This window comes from Halictus rubicundus, chromosome 7, assembly GCF_050948215.1.
Source record: "Halictus rubicundus isolate RS-2024b chromosome 7, iyHalRubi1_principal, whole genome shotgun sequence".
NCBI lineage: Eukaryota > Metazoa > Arthropoda > Insecta > Hymenoptera > Halictidae > Halictus > Halictus rubicundus.
In genome coordinates this window covers 16,023,164-16,046,879 of record NC_135155.1, presented here as the reverse complement: position 1 = coordinate 16,046,879, position 23,716 = coordinate 16,023,164, and the positions used below count along the sequence as shown (strand labels likewise).

General features: G+C 44.8%; 1 protein-coding gene across 1 annotated transcript in view; it reads right to left on the bottom strand.

Annotated features, from left to right (window-relative positions):
• Positions 1–1,681, bottom strand: part of LOC143355805 (uncharacterized) — a 141,277-nt gene extending 139,596 nt beyond the window's left edge. The window contains exon 1 of the mRNA XM_076790928.1: positions 1,552–1,681. The gene's annotated coding sequence lies outside the window, so the exon portion shown is untranslated. The remainder of the gene's footprint in view (positions 1–1,551) is intronic.
• Between the last annotated feature and the right edge of the window lie 22,035 nt (positions 1,682–23,716).

Sequence of the window (23,716 nt, the reverse complement as noted above, 5' to 3'; positions counted from 1 at the left end):
AATACCAAGAGTCGCTCAAAAGATGCAAAGTCGTCGATTCATTTCGTGTCTGATATTTTCCAGGAAACTTTTTCTGAATGGCATAAATGGCCGTTGTATTATGGGAAGCGATGCAGCAGAGCGAAACAGAAATTCGGCGAAATTTAAAAATCAGAGTCAACGAACGGGGACGTCCATCAAGCGTTCGCGGCGTGGTCAGAATTTTTATTTCGGGTCTGTGCATACAAACGAACCTGTTCGAACCTGTTCATGCTTTACGAGATGCAATCTGCGATTGATAAAAAGTTTTGCTCGTTTATGATAAAACCGATAAGATCAAAAGATTTATAGGCGTTCGGTGGTTAGCTCGTCGGTAACAAATACAAATAGATTGCGTCGGACTGTCCATCAATCACCGTAATAATTCCTATCTGTAACTTTTTATTTTAGGCTGATTGCATACACCGAAACGCTTTGAGGCCGGTTTATACTATCCGCACAGACACGGAACGGTTCGGTTCATCACCGATCAGACAAACATTCTTTCATTGTTTATACTGTGGGATCGTATCAGCACATATCGGAAACTAAACAAAGAAAGTATTATTATACTGAAATGGAACCGTTCCGTGTCTGCGCGGATAGTATAGATCGCCATTTAGGCGGGAAAAACAGGTATCAACACACTCGGGGGGCCATTTTGAATCCGAAACCCAAATATTACATTGACTTTAGAAATTTCATGCGGAAAATTTCACGAAAAAATAAAGTTCCTTGCTCATACCACGCTCAAGTTTTCAGCAATTTATTAAATAGAAATGAATTTAGTAACGTGAGAATAATTTCGAATTACGATATGCTAATTTTTAATGGCGCCTCGGCTCGGAACCGCCATCAAACGATAGCCTAAGGCACATTTCTAACAGCAGTTTCACACAGATTTGATGTATTCCATCTAGTGATGGGCAGCATCGACTAAAAACTATCGACTAAATCGATAGTAGCCAACTACTATTTTCAGTCGACTGATTTTTTAAACTATCGACTGAATTTAGTAGTGGTTGGGTTACTATCTTCAGTCGACTGTTTTACACGTCTCCATCTTGAAATTTCAAATGTCAGTGTCACACGATGAGACGAAAAGGTTAGAAATACATGATTATGACAGGACGTGCAAATATGCAAGCAATGAAATATGTAACAGATATTTCAATACTTTAATTCATATTAGATGTTAAAATCTTATTGCTACTTATGCGAAATACTTTAATTCATATTAGATGTTAAAATCCTATTGCTATCTATGCGATATAAATTATATATGTGATATACGTAGGCATAGACTATAGCCCGCAATCTAGACGTAACCACTAACACGAAATTTCAGTCGACTAAAAACTGACTAAATATTCGATAGTATGTGGTAACTAAATAGTAATTAGTCGATAGTTGAATTTAGCCGATAATGCCCATCACTAATTCCATCTACTTGTTGGATTAACACCAGATCGTCGAGCAGATTTTTCCAATATTTTACCATTCAGATTTTTCTAATAATTTGCGAGTACTTACCAAAACGAGTGTTGCACGAAGTTCGGCGGATAGCATTCGTAAAGAATTTCGCCACCGGGAAGCACAGAGGTTATCCTTAACACAGCGTCGTCGCGGGGAATCTTCAGTTCCTTTATCAACTCTGCACTGAACAATTTCCACAATTAATCCACGACCGAGGGGATAATACTTTTCGAAATACCCGCGAAAACAACCGTTGCGATCTCCCGCGTGTACCGGGTTATTAATTCGGCTAGCAGCTTGCCGGTCGATTTCGTAATACCTGCGCTTCCAGGGTCGACGAATCTCGAAATCTCAAGTAATTGCACTCTCGACACGTGTCTGTTCACTTTCGAGATCTGGGTAAACGGTGCCCGGCGTTGGAACACGGCCTAACGGTAACTCTATGTTTCCTATTTTCACTGACAGCTCTGTGCGACACTGACTATATCTCCGGAATGATCAGCAGAATGGACATGTCGCTTCGGGCGCGCACACGTCCGTCACAGAAAAGATTGTCCTCTGTTTCAAGCCACGACATGTCAACGGGACCGGTGAGCCTCTCCACTTGTTTACTTCGCCGATCTCGAGGCTATCGTAAAACCACTCATTTTCACTTTCTTCAGGAGCTGTTGACCCTCTGCGCCGGGGAATTGTCTCATTGGTCGCGGGGGATAATGTTTGTCGCTGTGCTGCGGAGAAAGGGGCGGTACTATCCGGTTCCTCGAAAATTCGTCGAGCGATGTCGATCACGAAACGACGTTCTCAGAACGAGCCGAAAAAAGAAAAAGAAACAGTTCGGGTAGGGAACGCGGTAGCAGAATCGAGCGATTGCTGCTGTTGCACCTTGCAACGAGCCGCAGAAGGATTCTCGCGGCGTGGCGCGCAGCGTCACGTAGATGAGGAATGCATGTAGAGTGCCGCGGCACGCATGGACGTCGAACGAATTTCACGAATAAACGGACGCCGAAAGCGGTTCAGTCGGAACGAACGAACGAACGGACAGGATCGTTTCTTTAACGGCGCAGGGAGAGAGGGAACGAGACGAACGCCGTGGGACCACGACGGGCCGAGCGGGGAGAGGGGGACGAGAAAGCGCGGCGTGGCAAAGCGTGGAAAGAATATGAAGAGCAAGGGGGGCAGAACATGAGTATCGGTGGACGCCGGACTATCCGTAAGCGTAAACGCGCGACCGGTGCCCGCTCCTCAGTGGCCATTGCTCCGTGGAACAGCATAATTTCCGCGCATTACTGCCGAGACGCGTATGACGCTCCGAGACGCCGACCCACCAGTACTATACCGTACTTCCTTCCGATCTTACCCCTCCATCCCGACCGTTTCACCCCCAGGGCGCCCAGTGGAATTTCCCGGGGAAAGGTAATTTTCGTTCCTCGGGACCGATCGAGATCTACGATCTCGGCTCGTTCAGTCTCCGCGCCGCGTTATCTGCGATACGACACCCACCGCTGATAATAACGATTGTTTTATACGTTCGCTGGGAGATGATCGATCGCCGCAGATTGCGGGTTTGTATTTTCTTCCGTTGACCCGTTTTCGAAAACCCGTGTTTTCGGATCTCTTTGAAGAACCTGTTCAGGTTCAAAGTTCTCTCTCTCTCTCTCTCTCTCTGCTTTTTCGTCTTGTTTATTCAAATCGCGTCGACGAGATCCTCTCGTAACTTGCAAAATTTATCGATCGAGACCCAGTTATTCGTGTCCGGATTAAGAGGTTTCCGATGTAACGCGCGCGCGCGCGTCTTCGTAGGCGACGGAATAATTGGCCCCCACCGAGTTATGCAATGGATGGTGGCGTGGTTCCCGTTTACGTCGCTCGGGTTTAATTACTCCGGGAACGAGACGTTGCGCCTCACGTCGGAAAATAGACGTTCAGGTTGGCGCCGCTGCCGATCCTTTTCACTTCCTTCTTCGAGATATCGCCACTCGACGCTTGCGATTTCCAATGATCGTCGTCCGGCCGTCCACGTAACCATTCATGACACGCCGATCCTCCGTCTCGCGATCGGATCTCGTTCTTTTCTATTTATTTCCGTGGAAAAAAACACAGGGCACGAGATTCCCGATTGTTCAAGGCGACACACGTGCCCGCGATAACGAAACCCTCGCGGGAAGAAAAAGAGACAAAACCAACGGGAAGAGCCGAGAACGAAGAAGCGCCGGTCGACTCGGCGAACGTTGCCGGTAGAACCGTTAACACGTCCGAAGAATTACGTTTATCGGATCGATACAGATCGCGATACACACCAGCCTCGATAACAGTTTATCTCGTTTATCTTCTCGGTACAGCCCGTTAGAGTTCATCGACGGTGGGATTCGCTTGCTGTCATCCGAAATAATAAAGAAAACGAAACACATACCACATGTACACGCACCGTACACAGATCGCACCACCGCGTTCGATCGGTCACTGGGTCGACCCGATCCTCGACAACGAAACGAGACACTGGCGAACACCTTCTCGAGGATCCTCCGCGCGACACAGAGTCCTCGGGGCGAATTTTTCTGTTTCACGGAGGTGCAGATCTCTGCCGATCGAGGGGCTCGAGGACGGCGGGCGCCGATCGTCGAGAACGTACGGGACGGATCGGTGGTATCGTCCCCGCTAGGCCGGGGCTGGCGCTCGCGCGGAAATCAAGAGTAACACTGACTCGGTCGTCGAGTCGTGGAGCGATAGGTGGACCGTACGCACGGGCTGGTCCTCCCGCGTGCGAACCCCGGCAAGTTCGGCTGCGAGCAAGGCAGCTGCGACGCGTGCCACCGTCGCCACGGAACCGTCGCACCGTGCAGACGTTGGGACCTCCACGGACGCGCTGTAACCGTTGTTTCCGATCGATACAGGCCCGGTGATATCCTCAACGATTCTCTGAACGGGCAGAAATTTCGAATCGCTCGATCCTGGAGCGATGCTACCGGCGTTGGTGTCCGAGCGTCTTTCTTTGGTGCGCCCCCGTGACAGAGGTTCTATCTTCGCGGTAAGGATACCGGCTATCGTCGCCGGGTTCGGGTCTCTTGATCGTCGATCTAGGATCGCGACGGCCGCGTGTCTCCGTTCGCCGTTCTGTTTCCTCCGGCGAGCTGTTATCCTCGCGGGTATCAAAGCCGCTTCGAGGTGTTCGATGGCGATCCGTGCAACGTCGACTGTCTGTTTCGGCGTGGTGTCGACGAGGATGTCGAGGCGACGCATGGCCATACGGGACACCGTGAGGGCCGAAGATCGCCGTAGACTGCTCCGACCGAGAGCAGCGAGGCTTCTCCGCAGCGGCGGAACCGTCCACGCTGGTGTATGCTGTTCTCGTGCTGGCGATCTTGCTGGTGCTGGGCGATGTTGCTGGTGCTGGTGCTGGTGCTGGTGCTGCTGCCGCCGGCTGATTCTCCGGCACCGTACGAACGCCGTGCTGCCGTGCTGGCTCCTCACCACCACGCAGAACCCTAATTCCTGCGTAACGCACGCCCCCACTCTCCCTCGAATGTCCCCCCACCAACACGCTTACACGCAACATCCCCGATACCGGAGATCGTCACGCGATCTCCCTGTTTTAGGAAAGTTCGTCTGTACCTCCTGTTTCGACCGCGAAAACCGCAGTTGACCTATGTGATCATTCGCAACGATTTCGGGGATTATTTCGCTTAGCTATATGCTACGGTGGTCGACACTTTCACCGGCCTTTGATTTCATTGAAAATCAATTTTTGTTGCGGTACATTGACCCTCTGGCTGTTTAGCATTCTCTCTATCGTATATATTAGGTCGTCCCATAAGTTCGTTTACTCTTGTACCGTTTAAATTCTAAACATAATAATCACCCTTTCATTCCACAACCTCTTCTGACCTTTCCGGCAAAGACATCATACCGTCACTGTAAGATTTCTACGGTTTTTCATTCGAATACTTTTCAATGGCGAATAATATGAACATGTCCACGGCACGAACTTATGGGACGACCTAATGGATCGTTTACGATTTTGAAATGTAAACCATCTTTTCAACTAGTTAACGCATAATTGTACTTTTTCGACGAACTTGTGCCATTGATCGGGTTTGTCCAAAGATAATTTTGTAAGTAATCGTGTGTGTGTGTTTCTTGTTCAATTATCGCGAGGATCTCATGGTCTCGTTTGTGTCACATTCGCATGCCGAACATGACTTAAAAGGGAGTCATGCCAACGCTCCGCTGGTAAGTACTATTAACGCATAATTGTACTTTTTCGACGAACTTGTGCCATTGATCGGGTTTGTCCAAAGATAATTTTGTAAGTAATCGTGTGTTTGTGTTTCTTGTTCAATTATCGCGAGGATATCATGGCCTCTCTTTTCAACTAGTTTTCATAAGTATATTGGACAGACTAAGTTGTTTGTGTCAGTTTCGTGGGCACTAGTGTGGCAAGCAATGTGGTAAATAACTACCTCTGATTCATTTTGTTTCAGTTAACAATACATCCAATCAACCCTACATTCTTCAGCCTGGAATCATCCTCTTGCAGGTGCAAGTAGACTTCCTTCCCGCAAGCAAATTGCTATTAGCAGATCTAATAAGAGCAACTGGTGCTAGTCTCTATTACCGGGATGACCTCGTCCTCCAAGTTCCAATGAAAGTTTCACTGTATATTCTTCACGTCTCTTCCACTCCAAACTGAGTCTGACCAGAACACGGTTTTACTTCGATTAACCGTTCTAGCCGAGCATCTATGACTGTTGAGCCGTCACTAACACCTAATAAAGGTACAGTATTTTGAATGCAGGAAACACGTCTATAGATTTGTTTATTTATTAATTGGAGAATTCGATAGGTCCTCGCACAACACTGGCACAGATCGGTACACTGTCTTCGAATAATCTCTGTCACGAATTCGGCGCACTCGAACAACCAGCCGTGTACGAAACGAAGAGTTTTAGTTTCGAACTTGTTGATGTGAGACCGAAGTTGGTCGGATGGGAAATACTGTTGGCCGATCGGCCGTAACACGGTTCCCTCGCACGGAACCAGAGTTCGACGGGTTCTGTTCGAGATCCACCTGGAATGATGCATAACGCGAGGTCCACGCATAAAACATCCCCACTTCTCGGTGCAAAGCGACGTCAGACCAATCTCCGGCCACGCGAACAGGCTTAAACTACTTATTTCTTCGCAAGCCGCTTATCTCAATCTTGGAACCGATCGCGGGGTTCGATGCACCGGCCGCGGAGATACTGGTCGCCCGACAGAGAGCGCCGCTCTAAAAATAGCCGGAAAAAAAAACGTTTTATCGTAGAGTCACGCGAATTACGGGATTCCTACGGATTGCGGCGAAATTATACGCGACTTCGTTTTCAAAGATGACCGTCCGGTTTCCAACAACGACCTCTTTTTTCGTTTTGTCGACAGCTCGCGTACATTATGCGCGAAACACTCGCGTGTTTTCGTTGGTCGAGCAAATTTTTCGAATATAATTGAGTTGTTCACCTTTACCGCGCGAACTTCGCTGTAGAACGTATTATGGTAAATCATCTGTGTTATTGGAGCAACGATCGGTCGGCTCTTACCGTTTTCGGCTTTCGAATATTCAGCGTTTTACGCGCGGAGACTTAATTTTTCTTTATTGCCGCAATTCGTTGGGCGACAAGCGTAATGCGCGTAATTAACTGCGGGCCATGAATAACTGTTGCAAATCCTGGGTGTTCGAGTGGCAACTGGTCATTGGACGCGCGAGAGATTTAACGACGGACGAACGTCGATGCGAGGATCGGACAGTAAAGAGTAACAAAATGAGCCGTAAAATATGACGACCCTCCGAGGCCGTTCTACCATTTATGCACGATGTAATTCATCTTTGCCGAGTATTATACGGTCCTTATCTCATCTTTCGAACCCGTTTAAGACTCGTTTCGGCACCTCAGTTCTCCCGATTGCGCCCGCTTCAATTATCCGCGGTGTTGTTCGGAGAATGGACGCATCCACCCTAGAATTTACGCTACCTGTAAATCTGATTCTTCGCCGCGGTGTTCCCGAGTCGCGGAACTAGGCAGAACCGTGTTATCTCACGGAAGATTTAATACCGGTATAAAACGAGAAATGAGACACTTTCAGCGGGCACTTACATCAGGATTAGGCCTCGGCTGGAATAATTCTTTCGATCCGGTCAATCTTTCCAGATAAAGCTCTTAAAGATTGATCCAGCTGGATTTATAGCCGGAGATTATCATTTTTTTGTTAAATTTAAATGCTGCACTCTGTAGCCGCACACAGTTACTGGGTCTTACGCATAATGCGTCGTCGTCCTCACGTTTTTCCCGCTGAACAAATCCTACCATGCGATAAATTTGCTATATATGTCGGATTAACTACTAATTATGGATATTTATTACAACTTTTTTCATATTAACTGTGATTAATTTCTATCTCTTAACTTGATTGAACACTTTCTGGGTCATCTCTGGTTCGTTTTACGAGGAACCTGGGATACAAAAATCTTAATCAGTCTTAATTACCAATTAATCATCAGCCCACTATACTCCAAGCACACGTATTTTGTCTTTTGTTATTTCCAAGTATTCAAGAAGCATTTTCCTGTATTAGTTGCCTACATTAACGATAAGAGATACCACCACGATAAGCAAAGACAAAAGCATGCGGCTCGATGGACCATCTGAATGTCAGATCGGTCATGAAGTATGCCACGAAAGTATACATGTCATCCAGAGTTTTCGATCTCACGTGTACGTAAATGCACGTGCACGTGTATAGTGAATGATTCCGTATCTCCGTGTAATTTTTAATACAACTCTTTTTCCCTGAAAAAAAGGTATGCACACCGTGCGTTAACACGCGCTAAAAATCATCAATCTCCAACGTAAACAGGCCGACGTGCGTTCGCATCGCAAGATGATCGGTCGAAACGAAACAATACGGCTTATAAATAAACGGCGCCATTGTTCGAGACACAATTATCGAACTCCTTTTTCATTTGCATGCGACCATCTGACACCACCGTGTCGCGTTGCAATGCGTTCGCACTGTATGCGCGATACGATCGATTCATTCATTCCCAACCTAATCGATCAGCGCGAGGAAAGCATTTGAATAGACAGAACTACTGTTCGTGGCTCGCAAGAAGTCTCGGGGGGCAAGGGGGGTCGTTGACGTCACACGCTGCATAGTATGCGTGACCGCCGTACCCAGTAGAACCGCTATAGTCGAAAATTCGCGCAAAAAGGGGCGTGTCCCTTCTACTCTGACCAATCGGTCCCGCATTCCTTTCACGGGACTTCTTCTAGGACGTGCACAGTACAATTCTTTGATTTTTTCCTGAGCGAGTTTCTCTGTACGGGGCCGGGCATTGTCAATTTATTACACCTTTTCTGTGGACTAAAGATGCCCTCTTTTTCAATAGTTCTGAATACAGCCGTTGTAATTGCTGACGATACAACTCAGCAGTAACTGTTTCTCCAGGTTTCAACAACTCAAAGTGAATCATGCCACGACAGTCCCACCAAATGCACAGTAACACCTTTCTAAGCGATAAGCTAGGTTCAGGGGTTGATATTGCGGTTTGATTTGCAGAAAGCCATCGCCTGGAACGCTTTATGTTATCACAAGGAATCCATTTTTCATCTAACGATTCTGCTGAGAAATGGATCTCTACGAAATCTGGATAGCAATCAAGTGCAAATTGATCGACGAATATTCTTGTTGGCCTCAGATAATTGACGCGGTACCCATATTCCTTGCCTATGTGCCTTTCCCATTTCGTGTAGGTGCCTTTGTATAGTCGACCATGTGGACCCAAGGCTTCTCGATAATTCTTGTATACTTAATTTTGGATCAGCTTCCACCAGAGATTTTAGGGTGCCATTATCCAATTCAACTGGTCGTCCGAGGCCTGGCAGAGAGATCATAATCACCAGCAGCAAACCTCCTGAACCAACGTTGACACTTGTTGACCTTCAATACATCTCCATAAACATCGCAAATTTTCTTTGCTGTTACATTCAATCCCGCATGAAAATGAAAAAGTATGCAATGACGAATATGATCCTCGGGAGGTACGGACGCCGCCATTTTATTACAGGGTTGTAAAAGAAAATTATACTTTTTAGAATATTTGGAACACAGGCTGAAAGCTGTAAAAGAATACGTGTTTCCTCTTGAACTAAGGGCAAAACAAATTCTTTGCAAGCAATTGATTACTTATGGGTACCTGTAATACATACTATTAACACTAGGTTTACGGGACGCGTCAAAATGACACGTTCTAATATCTTTAATTTACGATTATTGAGATTATAAAGATGCATTCATGAGGAATTATTCAACAAATTTATTTCTTTGGGTATATGTTATTTTTAAAATGGCTAAAAATTTAGATAGACACGTTGTCGTTATCTTTTATAAATCAATGTAAAATAGTCACTTTTAGTGCTCCGTAAACCTAAAGAAGTAAAAATGGGTAAAATGGACCATGATTGAATCTGGATGAATAATCGTGTTGCCTATATGCAGTGGTCGATGTATTAAAGAGGAACATGCGACATTTGTGATTGCGACTGAGAAATAAAACGCGTGGAAGGTGCAATCAGTGTATCTCGGCCGTAACGAAGGGCACGACGCGGCGCGGCGCTTCTGGGACGCGAGATTGCAAATCCATTATAAATTCGCTGCACGAAATCGTGGGCACGCTTCGCACCTCAATCACTGTAAGTCGATAATAATCTGGTGATTCTGCACGCAAACGCGGTATCAAACTTATATCTCGTACGTGCGCGAGCTGTTAAGCACACGAAACTTTCAGCGGCGGGTCTGTTAATATTCTCGGTGAAGTATAATTACACGCGCTGGTTGCTCGAAATTACTCTTATCGATATCGCCCCTATAGATCTATGGAAATCTAAACGATGAGAATATTGTATTCGCACGTGATCGTACATATAAAGCACTGCGCCCATGAATAATAAATACTCTGTGTAATAAGCTATTATCAATTTTCTCTTAACATTTTGTTCTATTAACATTCTACGCTTCGCGACACGAATATGTGTACACCTCTTAATCACTGGTATCGGTATAATATTTTATAAATTAAACCTGTACTCGCATTATTGGAACACATGCTTACGTATGGGAGTACCGTAACAGTTTTATGATCTTACCACGTTTTCCTGCAAAGTAGTAATTTGTTTATCAACAATACAGGGTCCAATGTATAATTAACGACGCGTGTCTCGTAGAATCTATTATTGAGATTATTGACTACTACTTTTGTTTTGAACTCTGTGAACACTGTGTGCTCCAAAAATGTTGTACTTCCTTGATGATTCCAGAAGTCATTTGAAGTAATTTTTTCCTTTGCGAAAATATTCTTCCCGGCTTTGTTGCGGAGTTGTTGACGAAGGACACGGACCAATCAGAGCACAGCTACAGTAGAGGGATTCCGGTTCGACGGTAGGTCCCGCTAAGTGTGGCGTTGGGATTGGCCGAGCCGAGACTGGTCCGCTGTAGCCGCGCTCCGATTGGTCCGTGTTTTTCGTTAATAACTCGTTAGCGAAGCCGGGGAGAACGTTTCGGTAAAGGAAAAAGTTACTTCGAAAGACTTGAGGAAGAATCCATTTCAAGGAAGTAGATTTTTAGGACACCCTGTATAGTGCTGAAACGAGAGTAGCACAATGATCACCACCTAGTGCGCTAGTGCACGTGCCTTCGGCAGCCATTCCGTGCAAAAACGACAAGTAATTCAATTCAAGTAAACGGACGAGTTAGCGGCATTATTCATTATTGCCGATCGCGGCTAAGAAATATGCGAATGCGTTCCTGGTGGTAATTAATGCATCGGGGTCGTCACGAAACACGATGCACTGCACCTCCCACCGGTTGCCCAGCCGCAAATTAAAATCGGAGATGATCGCCAGCGAATAGAAGGTTTCGCTTACATCGCGACTGTCGATTGCTCGCGGCGAGGAAGAAATATATGCAAATATCATAATCGCGGTGCTCGATTCTGCTCGTCGATAAAAATCCGCCGAAAATCGTCGAACAAGCTTTTTCTAAATTTGTCCGCTCACGCCGTGCCTACTACATGCATGCAACAATACTACGTAATTTCAAAATGTACTTCAAAAAATTCTCAGACTGAAGTACGGTTAAGGAAAAAATGATTTATGAATTTTTTACTTAGATACATCCATACGTAAATGCGATTGTCGCTGCAACAGATTTTTGGTTTCGGTTGAGCCAACTCTGTTGACATTTTTATTAGTATTCCATTGTGTACGCTTTACAATTTCTTTCTTAAAAAAAACTTTTCACTTTCCTAGTGCTCCCCTAAAAGATTAATAGAATTAACCCATGCAGTTACAACAAAACGCTGTACAACAAAAAGACATTGTCAATTATTCTAACGAAGACTCGATTGTACCTTGCTTCATTCATACCTGTATGCATTCATGGCGAAAATGTGTAGATTGAATTTAGAGCAGTGAAAATGTTAAAATAAAACTTCTCCAAATTGTTGAAAAAAAAACAAGCTATTTTCTGTTCAGCTCCTGTACTTTGCGATGGACGCAAAAAACTTTGATTTGGCAGGAAGAACCGCAATCTACGGTTGATAAAAGGCCGCAGATCAAGAGAAAAAACAACGACAGTTTTGCAAAAGAACGAGATCTTTGCAGTCATTTATTTCGGAGGGCTGAGTCGCGACGATTTCTTCGGTTCCCGATGGAGACGATGATGAGGGACGAGGGCTAATTCGCGAAACGGTGTCGGAGGCATCTTAGAGCCCCAGCTCCGAGGAAGAGTCACGCCCTCCTTGTTACCCAGGGCTTCTCCCCTTTCCCTTTTCGCGATAATATCTCGACAAATACCGACCCAGGGAACCCTTTAGCCTCGGCCAGGCTGCCGCCTGCACGCGTAATGCCCTAAAATTAAACAGCCCACGGCGCCAGGGGCGACCTGAACGTCACGTTGCCCCGAATCAGACTGTAGACCACTTTACGTTCCTCGTACCAGTCAACGTTGACATTTCACGACGTATCTCCCAGATACACTGTATCTGCAAGAGAAATAGATCACGATAGACATGCAAAATGGTATACGATACCTACGCTTCTCATTTACCACGTTTTCCTCGACTCGTCTCAATTTAGAATTAGAGGCACTAACAAATTAAGTGCCCCCATGCGCGGCCATCTTGGTCACCTCGGGAGCCTCACAGGAGCAATCATTTTTTAAATTTAATTAGAACTAACTAGGACTAGCTTTCAGAGGATTCATAGCGCCGAAAATCCTAGACTCTAGAATTAGAGGCACTAACAAATTAACTGCCCCCATGCGCGGCCATTTTGGTCACCTCGGGAGCCTCACAGGAGCAATCATTTTTTAAATTTAACTAGAACTAGCTTTTAGAGAATTCATAGCGCAGAAAATCGTAGACTCTAGAATTAAAGGCACTAACAAATTAACTGCTCCCATGCGCGGCCATCTTGGTCACCTCGGGAGCCTCACAGAAGCAATAATTTTTTTAATTTAACTAGAACTAACTAGAACCAGCTTTCAGAGGATTCATAGCGCAGAAAATCCTAGACTCTAGAATTAGAGGCACTAACAAATTAACTGCCCCCATGCGCGGCCATCTTGGTCACCTCGGGAGCCTCACAGAAGCAATCATTTTTTAAATTTAACTAAAACTAGCTTTTAGAGAATTCATAGCGCAGAAAATCCTAGACTCTACAATTAAAGGCACTATCAGAGTCTAGGATTTTCTGCGCTATGAATCCTCTGAAAGCTAGTCCTAGTTAGTTCTAGTTAAATTAAAAAAATTACTGCTTCTGTGAGGCTGCCGAGGTGACCAAGATGGCCGCGCACGGGGGCAGTTTCCTTTTTCCCTTTACTTCGACTCGTCTCGAATTGTTAGTCCTTGTAGTTCTCCATTCTAGGACTTTCTACGCAAACAATTCGTTTTAGTTACGCTCTCAGTGAATAATGATTACCGTCTCTGCGAGGCAAGGTGATCGAAATGACCGCCCACGCGAAGCTCTGTTCTTTTACAAATTGTGATCAGTAAAATGAACTTTGCCGTCCCGAATGTAACTTCTTGAAAACCGTGGAGATCAAATGCTTCACGCTAAAAAAAAAAGAAAGCATAAGATAAGAATAGTCACTTTTCGGGATTCCACGAGACGATCTTATTGTTCAACAGCGTGTGTGACATTAGATTGGCAGTGGCACGTAAATTGTCACAGTCTGTTCTCCAGTCACGAGCCGATGCGAAACACGTTTCGCCTGTCGGGTTCAATAGCGGAGCATCTAAAACGTGTCGGATGAAAATAGATACGGCAACGTGGACGTGGACATTTTGCGTTCTTCCGTCGGTCCATGACGACGAATTCCGTTTTGCCGTTCCGAGTTTAAGTATCGTTCACCGTGAAACGCGAATTCCTCCTGGCTTTCGAAATTCTCTGGCCGATACGCGACCAACGCTCTAATTAACTGCACTTCTCGTTGAGCGCTTGCGCTCTCGCGCAACAAATTTCGACACTGTTCGTTTTAAGTGCGTTTAGCTTCGTGGGAATTGACTTGCAAGATTCTTTTCTTCGGGGGAAAAAAAAACTTGCAATACGGTCTTAGAGACGCGGGACAAAAACGTTTCTCGGCATTTCCAGTTTAACCGATCCTTAGGAAATTCTAGCCGTAACTCATCGACACCGTTATTTTCACGAAACAAGTGAAAGTTTATTTCGATCGTATATTTCACTATTACCGGTTGCCCGATCGCCTGAGCGACGAGCCTAGCCGGCGCAATAATTAATTAGTTGGCTGATCTATGTTGATTGCGAGTAAACTCCGCGTATTCCGCCAGCAGATTTACGCGCGCACCGAAGACGACGTACCAGCGGGGCTAGCGTAGAAAATCCTTGCAGTTCATGGACTCCCATTTAATGGCACGTTAGCGGCAACGATGACAGACTATTAGCCGTCGACTATTAGCTTCCCGCTCGCTAGGTGATGGATTGTTCAGCAACACTTTGCGGTGCAGGAACTTTGCAAGATTTAATCCAAGTTTCGCCGTTTCCAACGAACTTGTTTCGGTAAAGTGTCATGAATATTTAAATTTTTCTACCTGTTTACCAAATACAGAAATATTACGAACGAGTTGGAATAAACAGGAATTTTCAGTTTCATTCAAACTTTCCTGCACGAACGCTGAACGCAGCACGGACGTTCTGCGACGTTGGAGCAACCCTATGATAGAGCCGGCTGGAAATGTACGTCTAAACCTTTCAGATAACATCGCCGACGCACTGTCGTCGCTTCGATACCTGAATGCAACCGATTCCTCCTTTCCCGTGGGGCCACCGCCGATAGAAAGGTTTTCGGCTTCGAATTTATAGCGCGAACCTTCCTCGTTGTTATGTCGCGCGAGGAAAGTCCGATAGTAAAAGGAATTAACAGTGGCGAAGCGCAGGGAGTCGGCGGGGACGGAGACTTCTTCAGCAATTTACCCGTCGAAAGTAAATAGTAATGAAATGTTCCTATTGGCCGGGGCCAGACGGGAATAATTGGGTTTGTTTGCTCGTCCGTCGGTCTCTGCATAGCTGCTTTCTCCTCGGTAAAATTTGTTCCACCGCATCATTTTGTCATCGGCCGCTATTTGACAACGGTGCGTATCCGTCTCTGAGGGCTCCTCACACAATTCTTTCGTTTCCTTTTCCTTTTTGTTTACGAACCTAGAATCGCATGTGTCACCGTTCACAATATTTTATCGGGGACCTTTCGACACCATTTCTGGCAAAGCTTTTCTTTTTTAATCATTGAATCTCAGTGTCGCGTACATTTTGTAATGTATCCTAGATTGAAATATATTTATCTTGAAGATATTTTCGCGGTTAGGGACAGGTCGAAGAAGAACAATGTCCGACGAGAGAAAATGAAATTGCTGCAGGAGTCCGAACGACAAATGCAATTACCCCGATGACAGTACGCAGACCTACGGCTCCATTTCGAGGTTCAATTTCCGTCGAAACCGCAAGGCTATCGTTCCGCGCGGAACAAATCATTCGCTTATTTATGCGAACTCGCGGCAATCGTAAACGCCGAGCGCGCGAATGCCGAACGTTAATAATCCTCTCGGCTTAACGGCCATTAGAAGGCTCGACGATAAAATCGCTCAGCACTGCCGTGAAAGCAACATATCCGCGAGGAGGCCCTTTCCAGAAGGGCCGGCCGAAACCCGTGCGAGAAGAAGACATTTCTTTCCGATTGGCCTTCGTAATTCACATTATGCGCATCTCGAGAGGGTCCCGAACCACATCCATCGACGAGAGACTCGGAGAGGTAGCTGCCGCAGAACGATACAGATTTTTATGGGGGCGTAAATCACGACGACCGGTACAAGAAGCGACCAGGAATCGTGAAAGGCGCGGCCAATCCCCTAATGATTCTGATTTATTGCCGATGGTTTGTTCCGGTAACTCATTATCCTCGCAACGCGCACGGCACCGAACACCCTTCGAGGGACCTCACGCGGTACGGGGCCAGTAAACATCGGGGAGCATCGGTTCTTGTCCTTAACACGTCAAACGGTCGTATTTCACGGCTTCTTGTGCGCCGACTTCGATCTTTTTTCGTGTTTTCGCTCGCAGATTCGAACCCGACGGTCGCATAATTTTAGGATGGACGAGCTTTCGCCATTTGAGTGGAAATCCCAGAGTCCGAGGTGTCCTTGTTTCGCGCATTTTGTGTATCCGGGCAGTATTGACATTGCTCTAGGTCCTTCATAATTAACTCAAAATATGCCATTGAACACGTTGCGTCCTTCAAAATATGACTCAAGGTGCCTCCTTACATCTTTTTTTTTTTTCATTGAACAGTTGTAACCTCCGATGAGAGGTTATTCTGTGGTCTGTATTACATAGATAATATTACAATAATAACCTTATACTAATGTGAAGGTAACGTTGAAGTCGCTTAATTGGTAATGGACGCGATGGTGACATTATATACATAATCCACAATCTTTCAGGAAGGAGCACAAAATCTTACATAGTGTGTTTGTAGGTCTGTGGAGTAGTACATTGCGCGACATGGGAAGAAAATAACCCTGTAATCTCAGATTATACAGGGTGGCACACATAACTCTGAACAGCTCAATATCTCGAAAAATATGCCATCGATTTTAAAGTTCTTAGTCTTCAATTGCATGGAACTGATGGGCCTTTCTGACTACTTAAACGTGAAGTGGCCTCCCTTCCCTTTTAACGGGGGAGGGGAGGTACCTTTATAATTTTAAATGGAACCCCCTATAAAATGTTACATATTTAGATTCTACCGGAAAAAACAAGTCAATTTTGTCTGAAACATTTTTTTGTCAGATACTTCCATGATGAGATATAACAGTTTGAAGTTTCGAGTTGTAGGTACTTGAAGCGCTCGGAAATAGCGTTATGGAATTATACGCGCTTGAGTCCTCTGCTTATTCGTGAAGAAATAAAATGTACTTTAAATTAAATGTTCAAAATGTCCACCACGGGCTTGTAAACATTTATTTACTCGAAACATCAAAGTTGTTCTAACACTTTTTAACATTTCGGGAGTAACTGAAGCGCAAGCGTCACGTATTCTTTGTTTCATATCCTCTTTTGTCGTCGGTGGTTCAAACATAACTTTGTCCTTTACATATCCCCATAAGAAAAAATCTAATGGTGTTAGATCGGGGGATCGAGGAGGCCATTGACGAGGTCCCCCACGACCTATCCATTTGTTCCCAAATTTTTCGTTCAAAAATTGCCTGGTGATGATTGCAAAATGTGGAGGAGCGCCGTCTTGTTGGAACCACATTTCTCTTCTAACGTGCAGTGGCACATCTTCCAAAAGCGTAGGCAAATGATTTTTTAAGAAATCACAATAACTTGCAGATGTTACAGTTTCTTGAAAAAAATAAGGTCCAATCACAAAATCTCCTATTAGGCCACACCAAACATTTAAAGACCATCGATGTTGAAAGGGAACACATCGCATCCAATTTGGGTTTTCCACGGCCCAATAATGCAGATTATGTCTATTTACATGCCCTGAATTCATAAAAGTGGCCTCATCGGAAAAAAGTATTTTGCACAAAAAGTCATTTTCCACAACACCCTGCAGCCACTCACAAAATCTTACGCGGTGATCGTAATCTGCTATCGAAAGCTCTTGTGATAAAACCATGTGATATGGATGATACTTTTGCCGTTTCAAAATTCGTTGAATTGATGAGTGACTAATATGTGATGTTTGTGCAAGTGTACGTTGACTAATATGAGGATTTAATGTAATTGCAGCAAGAATACTGGCACTATTATTTTCATTAGTGCTCGCGAAGCCGCTTTTCTAAATTATGAAATGTTGCATGACATTTTTTGATCCCATAACGTTCAGAAAACATCACTGCTGCACGCCGATAATTTTTTTGGCATTCACCTAACGTTAATAACATATTCACTTCTGTGTCAAAAGTAGCCATAATCACAATGTTACTGCTTGAATAACAGCTCTAAACTGAAAACGTTTTCATAGATAAGTGAGTCAAACTCAAGAATTGTAAATATTATTGTTTGTGTTTCTTCACGAATAAGCAAAGGACTCAAGCGCGTATAATTCCATAACGCTATTTCCGAGCGCTTCAAGTACCTACAACACGAAACTTCAAACTGTTATATCTCATCATGGAAGTATCTGACAAAAAAATGTTTCAGACAAAATTGACTTGTTTTTTCCGGTAGAATCTAAATATGTAACATTTTATAGAGGGTTCCATTTAAAATTACAAAGGTACCTCCCCTCCCCCGTTAAAGGGGAAGGGAGGCCACTTCACGTTTATGTAGTCAGAAAGGCCCTTCAGTTCCATGCAATTTAGGACTAAGAACTTTAAAATCGATGGCATAGTTTTCGAGATATTGAGCTGTTCAGAGTTATGTGGGCCACCCTGTATATGCTCCTTACATCTTCTACAGAATATTTCTTAAATGATGCTCCAGAGATCTGAAAAGATCAGACCAGGAGCAATTCAATGCATCTCGATAAACATCGCAAATTTTCTTTGCTGTTACATTAAATCCCGCATGCAAATGAAAAAGTATGCAATGACGATGATCCTCGAAAGGTACGGACGCCGCCATCTTATGACAGGGTTGTCCTTTTCACCGATCGGAACAGAACTAAAGACCAAACCAATTCTCTGCAAATAATTGATTACTCATGGGTACCCCTAATATGTTTCAAGGAGACAGGTTCCGAAGAAACAGCAACACATTTACACGGTCGAAAGGATGGAGGAACGGCCGGATATGTGACAATCGTTAGTTACAGGGTAGCGTGGAAAGTTGGTAGATCGGCGGGACACCTGAATGCGATAGTGCCTTGTGCGTGGCACGAATAAGGCATTAAAAAGCGTTATTTATCGGCGGATCTGCAGTCACGGGCGAACACGCCGATACCCGTGGCCGGCACGCCGGTATTAACATTAAGATTCTCATCGTACGATACCGTGGCCGGCTCGGTGGAAAAAGAAAACCGACTTTTCGAGTCCCGGACTGTCAGCCAGCTAAGACGCACGACCGTCGCGCCTCGTTCGCCTCTGTGTCCTCTGCTCCAGCGACGATGAACAGAACGCAATCGAACGGCCGAGAAAATCGAGTGCCGAGACCGCGACCGCGACCAAACGGACCCCTTATAATCCTTCTAATCTCTCCAATCAGGGGGACGGGGAGTATTCGTTACACGCGCGGCCCGTACCACTAATTTATGCTCGTGCCTCGAAAGTAAATACGACGGAAACGAACGAACGCACCGCGCCGAATGGGGAACGTCCGACGCCCCGAGCCACCGGTATCGTGAGAAAAATTTTGAGTTTTCAAACGTCCGAACTGGAGGCGGGTTTCCAGCCAGCTACCATCGAGGTGCCGTGTCTTATTTGTCCATTGCCGACGCCGTCGCGCTGTCTGGATCGCTGTAGAACCTCGGAGATTCAAATCCACGTCGACATTGATCTACAGAAAATTTTATCGTCCTCTAGCTCGACAGATGTCCCCCAAAAATATGGTTTTCACGTTTCTCGATTCGTCGGAGTTAGATTTGGCAACTTCGACATCCAACTGTACAGGAAGCTTCAAAATTTAGCAATCGAGATTTTCGGGACGGTTTTGAACTTTGAAATAAGTTTAATTTCAACGAAGAATCAAGGTCACCTCGACCTTTCTAATTGGCATTGCATATGAGCTCCTGTCGACATTGATCTATAGAAAATTTTATCGTCCTCTAGCTCACCAGATATCCCCGAAAAATATGGTTTTCACGTTTCTCGATTCGTCGGAGTTAGATTTGGCAACTTCGACATACAACTGGACAGGAAGCTTCAAAATTTAGCAATCGGGATTTTTGGTACACTTGCAAGAGTCGGTCTCAGTTAGAAGTTTGAAATAAGATTAATTTCAACGAAGAATCAAGGTCACCTCGACCTTTCTAATTGGCATTGCATATGTGCTCCTGTCGACATTGATCTATAGAAAATTTTATCGTCCTCTAGCTCACCAGATGTCCCCCAAAAATATGGTTTTCACGTTTCTCGATTCATCAGAGTTAGATTTGGCAACTTCGACATCCAACTGTACAGGAAGCTTCAAAATTTAGCAATCGGGATTTTTGGTACACTTGCAAGAGTCGGTCTCAGTTAGAAGTTTGAAATAAGATTAATTTCAACGAAGAATCAAGGTCACCTCGACCTTTCTAATTGGCATTGCATATGTGCTCCTGTCGACATTGATCTATAGAAAATTTTATCGTCCTCTAGCTCACCAGATGTCCCCCAAAAATATGGTTTTCACGTTTCTCGATTCATCAGAGTTAGATTTGGCAACTTCGACATCCAACTGTACAGGAAGCTTCAAAATTTAGCAATCGGGATTTTTGGTACACTTGCAAGAGTCGGTCTCAGTTAGAAGTTTGAAATAAGATTAATTTCAACGAAGAATCAAGGTCACCTCGACCTTTCTAATTGGCATTGCATATGTGCTCCTGTCGACATTGATCTATAGAAAATTTTATCGTCCTCTAGCTCACCAGATGTCCCCCAAAAATATGGTTTTCACGTTTCTCGATATGTCGGAGTTAGATTTGGCAACTTCGACATCCAACTGTACAGGAAGCTTCAAAATTTAGCAATCGAGATTTTCGGGACGGTTTTGAACTTTGAAATAAGTTTAATTTCAACGAAGAATCAAGGTCACCTCGACCTTTCTAATTGGCATTGTATATGGGCTCCTGTCGACATTGATCTATAGAAAATTTTATCGTCCTCTAGCTTACCAGATGTCCCCCAAAAATATGGTTTTCACGTTTCTCGATTCGTCGGAGTTAGATTTGGCAACTTCGACATCCAACTGTACAGGAAGCTTCAAAATTTAGCAATCGTTATTTTTGGTACACTTGCAAGAGTCGGTCTCAGTTAGAAGTTTGAAATGAGATTAATTTCAACGAAGAATCAAGGTCACCTCGACCTTTCTAATTGGCATTGTATATGTGCTCCTGTCCCCATGACCTTGAGGTGACCTTGAACTAAATAGCGACTCGAGTGTGCTAAAACTTTTTCACACGGAAATCCGGAAACATTTCATTTAGTGAAACAAATAAATTTTAACCAGCCCTATAAATTTGAGGCTTTCGTATTGACAACGTCGATCGATGTTTCAGCTAAAATGTCGTCAGTATGGCAGCTACCTTCATGGGAAGATTCTCTCGAGGCAGTAAACGCGAAAGAGGATTTTACGGCCGCCGAAAACCACATGTTCGGAGCCTCAATCATCGAGCTTCCTCTTCCGTGTGTTCGCGGGAAAACAAATCGCCACGGCGAGACAGACGTCATTTGCCTTTTATTGCCGCGGTTAGAGGGCTCCGGTCTGGGTTCCGTTGCGCGCCGAGGCAAGAGACATTAAACGTTCGCGGTCATAAAAATAAAATCGTGAATCTAGAAGTCCCTTTTCTCGGTTAGCCGGGATAGACCGGAAACGGCTGGCACCGGGAACGGTGACGCAGCCCCGTGCCGTGGCCCGGGACTAATTGAGAAACGGAGCAAATCGGATCCGCCGGATGAATAATTGTTTACACGAGTCCGGGGCGGACGTTTAGCGTGTCGGGCGTGTTCTGCGCAGTGTATCCATCGCGCCTACTCATCCGTATCCCCTAGGATGAGAGATCGGACCCGTGTTTCGTGCACCGAGATACCCCGATAGCCTTCTTGGGCGAGGTTTGCGCCAAGGAATCATTTCCTGCGGATCGTTCCGGCGATGACTCGGACAAGAGGCACGCGAGTATCGCCCGGACGCAATCGAACAATCACGGCTACGTCTGCGATACCGGGGACGTTTATATCCCGTGACTCTGTAACTAGAGTCGAACCTGAGAACGACACCGCAGACCCCCAAGCAACATCGCCAGGTTGATAGCGCCTTACATTCTACAAGCAACCCTCGCAGAACACGGTATTTCCCTACAAATCTTCTGTACTGTAGTAATGTCTCGATATACAGGGTGGGGCAATCATTTCGTCCACCTTGAATATTTCCGTTACTTGCAACAATATGAAAAAGTGATATACACAAAAGTTGCATGTGATGTAAACACTTTTCAAGGTCACCCTGGTTTCTTTAAATGGAAAGTCCTACTTTTTGTTTCGTCAATCGATAGAGTCGATCGTTTCGATACACGATTCTAGTTTATTCTGCTACATTCTAGTATATTCAAGTATATTCTGGTATATTCTATTGTATTCTGCTATATTCTAGTATATTCAAGTATATTCTGGTATATTCTAGTGTATTTTGCTATATTCTAGTATATTCATGTATATTCTGGTATATCCTAGGCTATTCTGCTATATTCTAGTATATTCAAGTGTATTCAGGTATATTCTAGTGTATTCTGCTATATTCCAGTTTATTCAAGCATATTCTGGTATATTCTAGTGTATTCTGCTATATTCTAGTATATTCAAGTATATTCTGGTATATTCTAGTGTATTCTGCTATATTCTAGTATATTCAAGTATATTCTGGAATATCCTAAGCTATTCTGCTACATACTAGTATATTCAAATATATTCTGGTATATTCTAGTTTATTCTGCTATATTCTAGTTTATACAAGCACATTCTGGTATATTCTACTGTATTCTGCTATATTCTACTATATTCAAGTATATTCTGGTATATTCTAGTGTATCGTTTCGTCAACTTGACCACCCGGAGTAAGCTCTCGAACATCGACCACGAAGACCGGTAAAATTAATCTAGTTTTGCCGACGATTAACTAAAAATCGAATACACGTTATCCCAATGGCGCCTAAATGTTGCGCGCAAGATCTATCGCAGATCTCGCGAATTTAACGCCGTCGAGCGGCAACCGCATTAACATAGTGTTGCCGAACACGATCGTATCGGTGTTATCATCGAACAACGTTGGATTTAATGGCATTAGGTCCGCGTGTACCGACCGCGGGAATACAGAACACACATTAACGGCAGATTTGCGGCCAACAAAAGGACATATATTAACACTGGTGCAGCATTAAATCGTATCCCGCGACGGAAGATCTACGATACGGTGCTCGGTGCAGGGCGTGCAGGTATAACTCACCGTTTCTGTTTGTTTCGATAATTAATGGCACAACATACCCCATAACGTATCAGATCGTAAGGAAGAAAAAGGTCCCCCGGTAGGCCGGCCGAAAGCCAGTGGCGCTTTGACAAAGTGGATTTCCACAGGATAAATCCCCTGGTCGGGGGTACAAAGGTGCGAAGATGAGCCGTGGGATCGGCTACCAATTTCAAGCTCCCATGAAGCCGAGTCGAACGTGCTTCCACATAAGTTTACCTAATGCCGCCACGGTGGCCGTCGCCCATGAGACCTCCTTCCATCGTGTTAGTACATCATCGTCGCCGCCACCCCGGCTGTGAAGAAACTAATAAGAAAAGCTTCCGATTTCCACTGATTTGTCGGTACGGCGTCAATAAATCAGCCACTTACACCGTGAGCCAAGACTCCGTAATTCACGATAAGGTAGAGTGACTACGTTACCGACAAAAGTAAGCGAAAAATGGTTTTACGTGCCTCGACTTTTCGTCCTTCTATGAGAATATTTTTCGCTGGTAAAGGGCTCGTTCGAAAGAGGAAGG